Source organism: Rhinatrema bivittatum, chromosome 3 (assembly GCF_901001135.1).
Source record: "Rhinatrema bivittatum chromosome 3, aRhiBiv1.1, whole genome shotgun sequence".
Classification (NCBI taxonomy): Eukaryota; Metazoa; Chordata; class Amphibia; order Gymnophiona; family Rhinatrematidae; genus Rhinatrema; species Rhinatrema bivittatum.
The window spans coordinates 417,002,904-417,012,320 of NC_042617.1; positions in this window are offsets into that span (position 1 = coordinate 417,002,904).

The window sequence follows — 9,417 nt, forward strand, 5'->3', positions numbered from 1 at the left end:
GCAAAATTACTTACTGAAACGCGCGGGAATACCTAATGGAGCCATCAACATGCATTTGCATGTTGCAGGCGCTATTAGGTTTGGGGGTGTTGGACGCGCGTTTTCGACGCACTATTACCCCTTACTGAATAAGGGGTAAAGCTAGCATGTCGAAAACGTGCGTCCAATCACGGGTTAACAGTGCGCTCCGCCTGGATCTGAGCATCAGGCATTGGTGACTTTGTGGCACTCCTGATCAGGTCTGAAGGCACGCTGGTTGGGAAACACTGCCCCAGATGATAATGGTAATCTAGGATGAAGTTGAAAATCCTAGGGTCCTGATGGGATGGGCAAGGATTGCTGGCAAGCACTTATTTAGCTCATAGATCAGACTTTCTCATGATGTACTGGCAGAGACCAATGACTTCTTTGAAACTTAGGAGCCGATGCAGTATCATGCGCAGTGGCTAGCGCACGGCTTAACACGATTGGATGCGCATTTTGGACGTGTGTGACCTTAACCTCCGATGCAATATGGGGATTAGCGCGTCCAAATCACTGCGCAGTTAATAGTGCTCATCACATGTAAGTTCCATATAGATGAGGCTATTAGCTAATCCTTGTGTTGCAAAAAGTTTTCGTCGCGACCATTGCAACGCGGCAAATTTTACGCCAGTCCAGGGATGGTGTAAAGGTGTGCCATGCTTAAGGGTGCATTGAAGAAAAAGAAAAATCCTGCTTTCTGTGATTCCTCCTAATAGTAACCTTGGGATACTAAGTAGGAGGAACCAAAGAAAGCAGGTTTAGGTTTAAAAAACAAAAGTTTTCCCTGTACGTACCTGGATCAGTCCAGACACCTGGATTTTGCCTCCCCTCCAGCAGATGGAGACAGAGAAGTTTTAAAAACAACCCTGCCATATATACCAAGGTGCCACCCACAGTCCCTCAGTCTTTCTCTGTCTCCAGCAGATGGCGGAGGTGCAAAACCCACAGTCTCTTCTAATTATTAGATTGTAAAAAAAAAAAAGGCAGGAATGTAAGGTTAGGAAGTTAAGGGGTGATGTTCCTTTAATTTCTACAGGTAAAAAAAAAAAAAAATTAGGAGTTCGGTGACAGAGAGTCCGTCAGTCTCCCAGGGGGTTGCTAGGTCCTGAGGGGACCATCCCCCCCCCCTGGTGTGGTGAGACAGCTGCTTGTAAGGGTTGAGGACCCTGTAGCCATTTGTTAGCAGCTCTGGAGTGATATCGGGGAGCCCGGCTCACTCTCCCCAGCAGGAGCTTCGCCAGAACCAGGGACAGCGATCGGGCAAGTTTTTACCTAAAAAAAAAAGTTTTCTTTTACTTCCGCGTGCCAACTCTCCGGTGCTTTTCTTGGCTTCCCCGCTTCTCTGCACCGCTTTTTGCCGCTTTATGTCTGTAGAGGGAGAAAACGGATGCTTGTTGATTGACATCCATCTTCCCGACCATGCACTAACAGCCACCTCTCCTGTGTGCCTGATGCCAAGGAAGCTCTAGGGACGTACAATTTTCCCTAGCGCCTCCTTTTTAGCGTGACCCTTAATTTAAATATCGCGCACCCAGAAGAGGTGGCTGGGCATGCATTAGGAAAACGGGCGCTCAACACTGAAGGCCTGTTTTCTGCACACAAATATTGTATCAGCACCTTAAAGCTGTTACTTCTGATTGCTTTGGAACTGATCAAGATCCAGTGATCTTGCACTTTTGCTATTTCTATGCATCTAATTCTCAAGACTTAGATTTATGTTAATTGTTGGAAGACCGATAGAAGAACGTTATCCTCAGGGCAGAAAACAGTTAACATTCCTGGGGTGAGTCTTCTGACTCTGTGGGGGAAAGGATGAGTCTGCAAGGGCTATAGATAGGATGTAACATGTATTGCTAAATTTAGTCCCATCTTTTTCCCTGCCTTGACTCGATGGCCTGCACGCTGGACTTGGTTCCCTGGGCGTTTTCCCATATAAGACCACTACAGACGGCATTGTTGTCCCGCTGGAAGCCAGAAGAATATCATATCCGCTTACCTCTCGAGGGTTTGCTGAGAGACAGTCTGTCATGGTGGCTTCAGACTTCCAATCTCAGTCGGGGAGTGGACCTTGAAGTTCCCGATTGCATGGTGGTTACTACCAATGCCAGTGTCTCTGGATGGGGAGCAGTTTGTCAGTCCCATTCGGTTCAGAGATCCTGGTCCACAAAACAGTCTGCATGGTCTATCAACCCTCTAGAGCAGTGGTTCTCAACCTTTTTCTGTCTGGACACACCTGATAGATGGTTCTCACATGCGTGATACACTGACCCATGATCGTCACAGGGCTAGATGTAAAAGTACAGTTTGCATCCACGGGAACCCCCCTGACCCACAATAATGGATGTTAAGCAGAATTATGACATTCCCCATACAACTCACCCTACAAAAAAGATATTCTGGTTCTGGTGTCATCTCAATAACAGCAACTTAAACTCCTACTTCCAGGCTCAATAGCCCTACTTATGAAAAGACAGCAGTTTACCACCAATGCATGTCCTCTTGAGAAAACACAACAAATAAGACTGATTCAAACGCTTACATGCTAGTAAAATATCTCATCTCGGTAACAGATACAGAACCAACGTAACATACTCCCAGAATCTGTAGTAATGCACATAAACTAATCCGCACACAGATACACCTGTATTATGGAATACACTCAAACAGGAGCAACCCTATCTATGAAAAGGCAACACTACAAATATTAAATCAGGCCCTCAAAACCAATACACCTTTTATTAGGAAAACAGAACTAGCAAGCAGCTATAGATCCCCACACAGGAATAATTGTAAAACTATACTAATAAGCAGAATAAATGTTTCTAAACAGCTATGAACAGAATAACATCCAACAATTAAAAACTCATAAAAACTATTAAACATTCTCCAAACACCAATAAAATATTTCAAAAAAGCAGACATCACATAATATTAAATAATTAAAATGGCAGTAAATCAAGAAAAATAAACTTAAAAAGCCAGCTTTACTTACCCCCTCCAGCAGCTCTCTTACTCCCCTTCCATGCAGGCTGTGGCACACACCAGAAGCAGCAGTAGAAGCTAAGCTCTATACTCATGGTCCTCTTCCTTAGTGCCCATGTCTCTCACACACACACCATACCAGTCATGCCCTCATGACCAGTTTCTTTCTCTCACACACCAATCATCTCCCAAACAGTCTTTGATACACACACACACACCAGTCACCTTCCTGAACAGTTTCTCTCATGCCAAACACACACACAGGCTTCCCACTCCCGTGTTCTACTTATATATATGGGCTTCTCACTCTCATAATCATTTTCTCTGTCTCACATACACACACACACCAGTCTCTCACTCCCATGCTTGTTCTCTCTACATGCACAGGCTTCTCATTCCCATAATCACTTTCTTTCTCTCACACACACACACACACACCAGTCACCTGACCTCTCTCATGCATACACACACACAGGCTTCCCACTCCCATGTTCTCTTTCAGATATACAGGCTTCTCACTCCCATGCTGTGTCTCACACACACACCCAGGTTTCTCACTCCCATGCTCACTCTTCACATGCACAGGCTTCTCATTCCCATAATCACTTTCTTTCTGTTATACTGGTACGTGGAACCAAGGCCGGTGACCGCTTACCTTGAGTAGTTGAGACCCTTGGAACCTGAACTCGGAGGGTGGCATTGGGTAGGAAACCCCTGGTGGTCCAGGTAGAGCCAGCAGCGATGACAGGAACCAGAAAGAGTAGCCCAGAGGCAGGCAGCAGGTAAGGTAATCTAGTAACAGTCCAGGTCAGGGCAGGCAGCAAACAACAGGAACCAAGGCAACTTATCCAGAGGCAGGCAGCAAGCAGAGTAATCCAGTAACAGTCCAGGTCAGGGCAGACAGCACGCAACAGGAACCAAGGCAACTTGTCCAAAGGCAGGCAGCAAGCAGAGTAATCCAGTAACAGTCCAGGGCAGGCAGCGAACAACAGGAACCAAGGCAACTTATCCAAAGGCAGGCAGCAAGCAGAGTAATCCAGTAACAGTCCAGGTCAGGGCAGGCAGCGAACAACAGGAACCAAGGCAACTTATCCAAAGGCAGGCAGCAAGCAGAGTAATCCAGTAACAGTCCAGGTCAGGGCAGGTAGCGAACAACAGGAACCAAGGCAACTTGTCCAAAGGCAGGCAGCAAGCAGAGTAATCCAAAAGGCAGTCCGGGTCAAGCAGGCAGCAAGCAGCAGGAAACACAGCAAAGAAACTCCCCAACGCACTTGTGGCCGAAGCAAAGTGAAAGAGAAGAGGCTCTCTATATATAGGGCAAGTTTCCCGCGCTGCCCCACACTTCCACCGGCGCCTGACGTCATAAGGGGCGTGGCCAAGCCCCGATTCACGCAGAGCCGCGCCGCGAGAGAAGCCAGCGTTAGGGGGAAATGCCGACGCCATCGGGAGAGTTCCTGCAGGTAACAGTACCCCCCCTGCAAGGCCCTCCTCTCTTTTCTCTTGGTCTGGGCTTGAGAGGAAAGTGTTGATGGAACTTTTTAAGCAAACGAGGAGCCTGTATATTATGAGCAGGTTCCCAAGTGTTCTCTTCAGGTCCAAAGTTCTTCCAAGAAATTAAATATTGGAGTTGTCCCCTACACCTTCTGGAATCCAGGATGTCTTCCACTTCGAATTGGTTATCATTCTGTATTATGTGCGTATTAGGCCTTCTCCTTTTGGAAGGCCAAGATATAATGGCAGGTTTGAGTAAAGACACGTGGAAGACGTTGTGAATCCGCAAGGAGGACGGTAAACAAGTCTATAAGTGACTGCATTAATCTGTTTCTCAATAGGGAAAGGACCAATAAAGCGAGGGGCAAATTTTAATGATGACATGCATAATCGAAGATTGCGCGTGCTCAACCACACGAGATCTCCAGCCTGGAGTCGAGGAGCAGGACATCTCTTCTTATCCGCTTGGGTCTTCATTCTAGCGGCATTCTTTAATAGTAAGGCTCGTGTCTCCCCCCACAACTTGGTCATAAAGGCGATGGCTGTGTTGACGGCCGGACAAATAGAAGAGATAGCAATAGGCAACGGGAGTTGTGGGTGTCTACCAAAGACTACAAAAAAGGGAGATCTCCCCGTAGCTTGGTTCAAATGATTATTATGGCATATTTCTGCCCAGACCAACAAGGAAGTCTAATTATCTTGTCGTTGATTGACATAAGATCGAAGGAAAGCCTTCAGAGATTGATTCGTCCGTTCCGTGAGTTCATTGGATTGAGGATGGTACGCTGAAGAAAACTCAAGTTTGATTCGTAGAAGTTTGCACAGTTCTTTCCAAAATCGAGCTGTAAATTGCACCCCTCTATCTGAAACAAAACTGAGAGGTAAACCATGAAGACGAAAAATATGTTGAAGAAATAGGTGAGCTAACTCTGATGCAGAAGGTAATCCCGGCAGCGGAATAAAATGAGCCATTCAGGAAAAATGGCCCACCACCACCCAAATGACAGTATTATTGTCCGAAGTCGGAAGATTAGTGATAAAATCGGTGGCAATGTGAGTCCACGGTTTAGTGGGGACAGGTAATGGTTGTAAAAGGCCAAAGGGTTTCCGTCGAGGAGTCTTCTGAGCTGCACATACCGAGCAGGAATCCACATAGGCCTTAATATCTTTCTCCCACCGGGGCCACCAATAACATCTGGATACCAGATCCTTGGTATGTGAAATTCCCGCATTCCCTGCTAATTGAGCGTCATGCGCCCAACGAAGAACTTTTAATCTCAATCGTTTGGGAACCACCGTTTTCCCAATGGGAACCGTAAAGGTGGCAGCCAACTGTATCTGCGCAGGATCTATTATATATCGAGGGGGGTCAGGTATATCTTCACGATGAAAGCTTCTCGAGAGGGCGTCTGCCCGCAGATTCTTCTGAGCAGGTCAGAAATGCAGAACAAAATTAAACCTGCTAAAAAAAAGTGCCCAGCGGGCTTGTCGAGGATTTAATCGTTGAGCTTTCGCCAGGTATTCTAGATTTTTATGATCCGTGTAAACAGTTACAGTATATCGAGAGCCTTCTAAGAGATGACACCATTCCTCAAAGGCCAACTTTATCGCTAAAAATTCCCGATCTCCGATGGTATAATTTCTCTCCACTGATGAAAACTTTCTAGAAAAAAAAGCGCATGTCACCAGATTTCCATCGTCTGCCGTTTGTAGCAAGACCGCACCCACTCCTACTGCAGAGGCATCCACTTCTAGGATAAAGGGTTTGGTGGAGTCGGGGCGCTTGAGACATGGGTCCTTGGTGAATTCCTTTTTTAATTGAAGAAAGGCATTGACGGCCTCCTCTGGCTATTTCTTTTTTTCAATTTGAAACTTTTATTGATAATGATGCATACAAAAACATCACAAGAAAGCATAAAGCATTATCTTTCAAATTTTCCCTTGATAAACCTCCCCTCCCTCACCCTCCCTCCTGCACCTGCAAGCAATCGGCAAAAGTAATATGAAACAGCGAAACATAAAAACATAGAAATCATATGATACCATATGTAAAACAATAACAGGAATAAGAAACAAGACATTAATCTGCCTCAATCTGGTAGATAAGAGACCTGCGTGGACTTTGTAAGGGAGAAAATGATCAACATACAAACATATATGCGCTCTAAGAGGAACTACCACCCCCCATCTAAGGACTAAAGGTCTAAAGGACAATGTTACGGGCTACAATATGCCAAGACATAGAAAATGGGCCAAAGGCAAAGTCCAAATCCATAGAAAGCTGCTGAGTAGAATGGGGACCTTTCTCAGGATGACTAAGTGTCCGACACTTTATTCCACTCAATAAAGGAAGACCAAACAGCATGATAAGTAGATAAACGTTTTTGTCGAAGTGCAGTGAGATACTCTAGTTGACTGAGGGCAGATAATCGACGTACGATGATCGGTAATGTAGGTGGTGTCGATTGTCTCCAATGTAGCGCTAAGGCCATGCGAGCAGCAATGAAGACTTGGAGGCAAAACCTATTTTGGTATGTGGAAAGATGCCCCATTGTATCCCCCAAAAGTGCTACCGCAGGGTTAGAAGGCACCTGTTGTCCAATAACTCGAGACAACCATTCCAGTAACATGGACCAGTACTTTTGGACAATAGGGCAATCCCACCAAATATGTATGTATGTCCCTGGGTGACCACAGCGCCTCCAACAGGCCAGGGGGTTAGAGGGGTACATCCTGTGTAACCGAGCCGGAACGTAGTGCCATTGATACAGGACCTTCATACAATGTTCTTGCAAGCGTGCCGACATCGAGCACTTGCGAGCAGTGAGAAAGATGGTCTCCCACTTTTCCACATCCCACTCAACATGAAGCGCCTGTTCCCATTTAATAGCGCATGGGGGTTTAGATGCATAGGCGCCTTGCAGCAATTTATAGAGCCGGGAGATCGCCCCCTTCACCACTCTGGGATGCAGACAGTAGGATTCAAACATCGATTTGGAGATACAGAAGTGCGAGAGAGCCATTTCCCGTCGGAGAAAGTGAGCTAGTTGAGCGTATTCCAAAAAGGGGAATGTAGTGCCTGGGTATCGGTCTTGAAGAACCGAAAGAGGTATAACCGAGTTCTGATGCAAAAAAAGTCCCATAGAAGTTATACCAAGCTTCTTCCAGATAGTAAAAGCTGGTCCGGGTAACCCCGGGGAAAAACGCAAATTGTGAAAAAATGCAGAGGAGTGACAGTAGGGAGGATCCCCCACCAACTTGACTTTCCAGCGCGACCACACACGCAGCGTGGTATGGAGTGGGGGAGGAACAACCCGAACGCTCCGCCAGGTCTCTCTCGGCTGCCAAAAAGCCGCAGTGAGCGGCATACTCCCCAACATAAACTGTTCAATATGCTGCCAAGGTAAGGGATGTTTGGCACAATTGTGAATTTGTAGAATCGCTCTCAATTGAGCTGCAGCATAATACCAGACTAAGTTGGGAACACCCAACCCCCCATTAAGCTTGGGTCGATAAAGGATGGAGCAGGCAATCCGAGGGGGTCGTTTTCTCCAAATGAAGGCAAAAATCTTCCGTTGCGTGAGTTTGAGGAGATTAGTGGATAGATGTATCGGTAGAGAAAGAAACAAGTAAAGCAATCGAGGTAGGACGTTCATTTTGACGATAGCGATTCTACCCAGCCAGGAATGAGAATCCTGGTACCAACGAAGTAGGTCACGATCAACAGTCTTTAATAGAGGGACATAATTAAGCTGAAAGAGATGATCCACATCCGCGGAGAGGTATACCCCTAGATATTTCATGGGTTTAATAGTCCATCGGAAAGGTAGGTCCCTTTGGAGAACCTGGGCATCGGATGGCATGATGTCAATTGGGAGAACCTCCGACTTGTCTAGGTTTACTTTGTATCCGGACACAGAGCTGAACCTTTGTATGGCGGCCAGGACCGCAGGGAGTGATCTCTGAGGTTGAGTCAACGTAAACAGGACATCATCCGCAAAGAGGGTCATTTTATATTGCCGATCACCCAGTTGTACTCCCTGAATGCTATCGTCAGATCGAATAGCAGCGGTGAAAGGCTCAAGGAAGAGAGCGAATAGGAGAGGAGAAAGCGGACAACCCTGACGGGTGCCCCGCGCTATGGGAAATTTAGCTCCGTAATTTCCATTGACCTTCACCTGAGCAGTTGGCGTATGGTACAGCTGGGTCAGCCACTGAAGGAAATGTGCTCCAAACCCCATTTTGGTAAGTGTGCTAAAGAGAAATGGCCAATGTACCATGTCGAACGCTTTTTCAGCGTCGACAGCGAGGAGAGCACTTGGAATGCGTTCTCGGCGAGTCCACCAAATGAGGTCAATAGTGCGGCGTATATTATCCGATGCTGCTCGATCAGGAATAAATCCCGCCTGGTCTGGGTGAACCAAATCTGGTAGGAACTTGTTGAGACGTTCAGCCAGAATGCGAGCCAGAATCTTAAGGTCCAGGTTTATTAAAGAGATCGGTCGAAACGATCCACATAGGGTAGGATCCTTCCCTGGTTTGGCAATCACCGAAATTCCGGCCGTGTTGGAATGGGGACCCAGGTCTAAGCCCTCCCGTAAAGCATTGAACAATTCCACCAGCTGTGGTGCTAACGTGTTGGAAAAGGTTTTATAATATTTGCTGGTTAGCCCATCCAGACCGGGAGCCTTTCCGGGTTTGAGAATTTTGATCGCTTGTTGCACTTCCATTAGAGATATAGGATTATCCAGTAGCCGCTGCTGTTCAGGAGATAATACCGGCAGATCAACAGACTGGAGATATTGATCGATAGCGGGTTGTACAATGTCCTCCCGTGCGCTATAAAGGTTAGCATAGAATTGAGTAAAACAGGCACCGATGTCAGCGGAGCTGGTCTGGAGGACGCCTTGGCTATTCTTA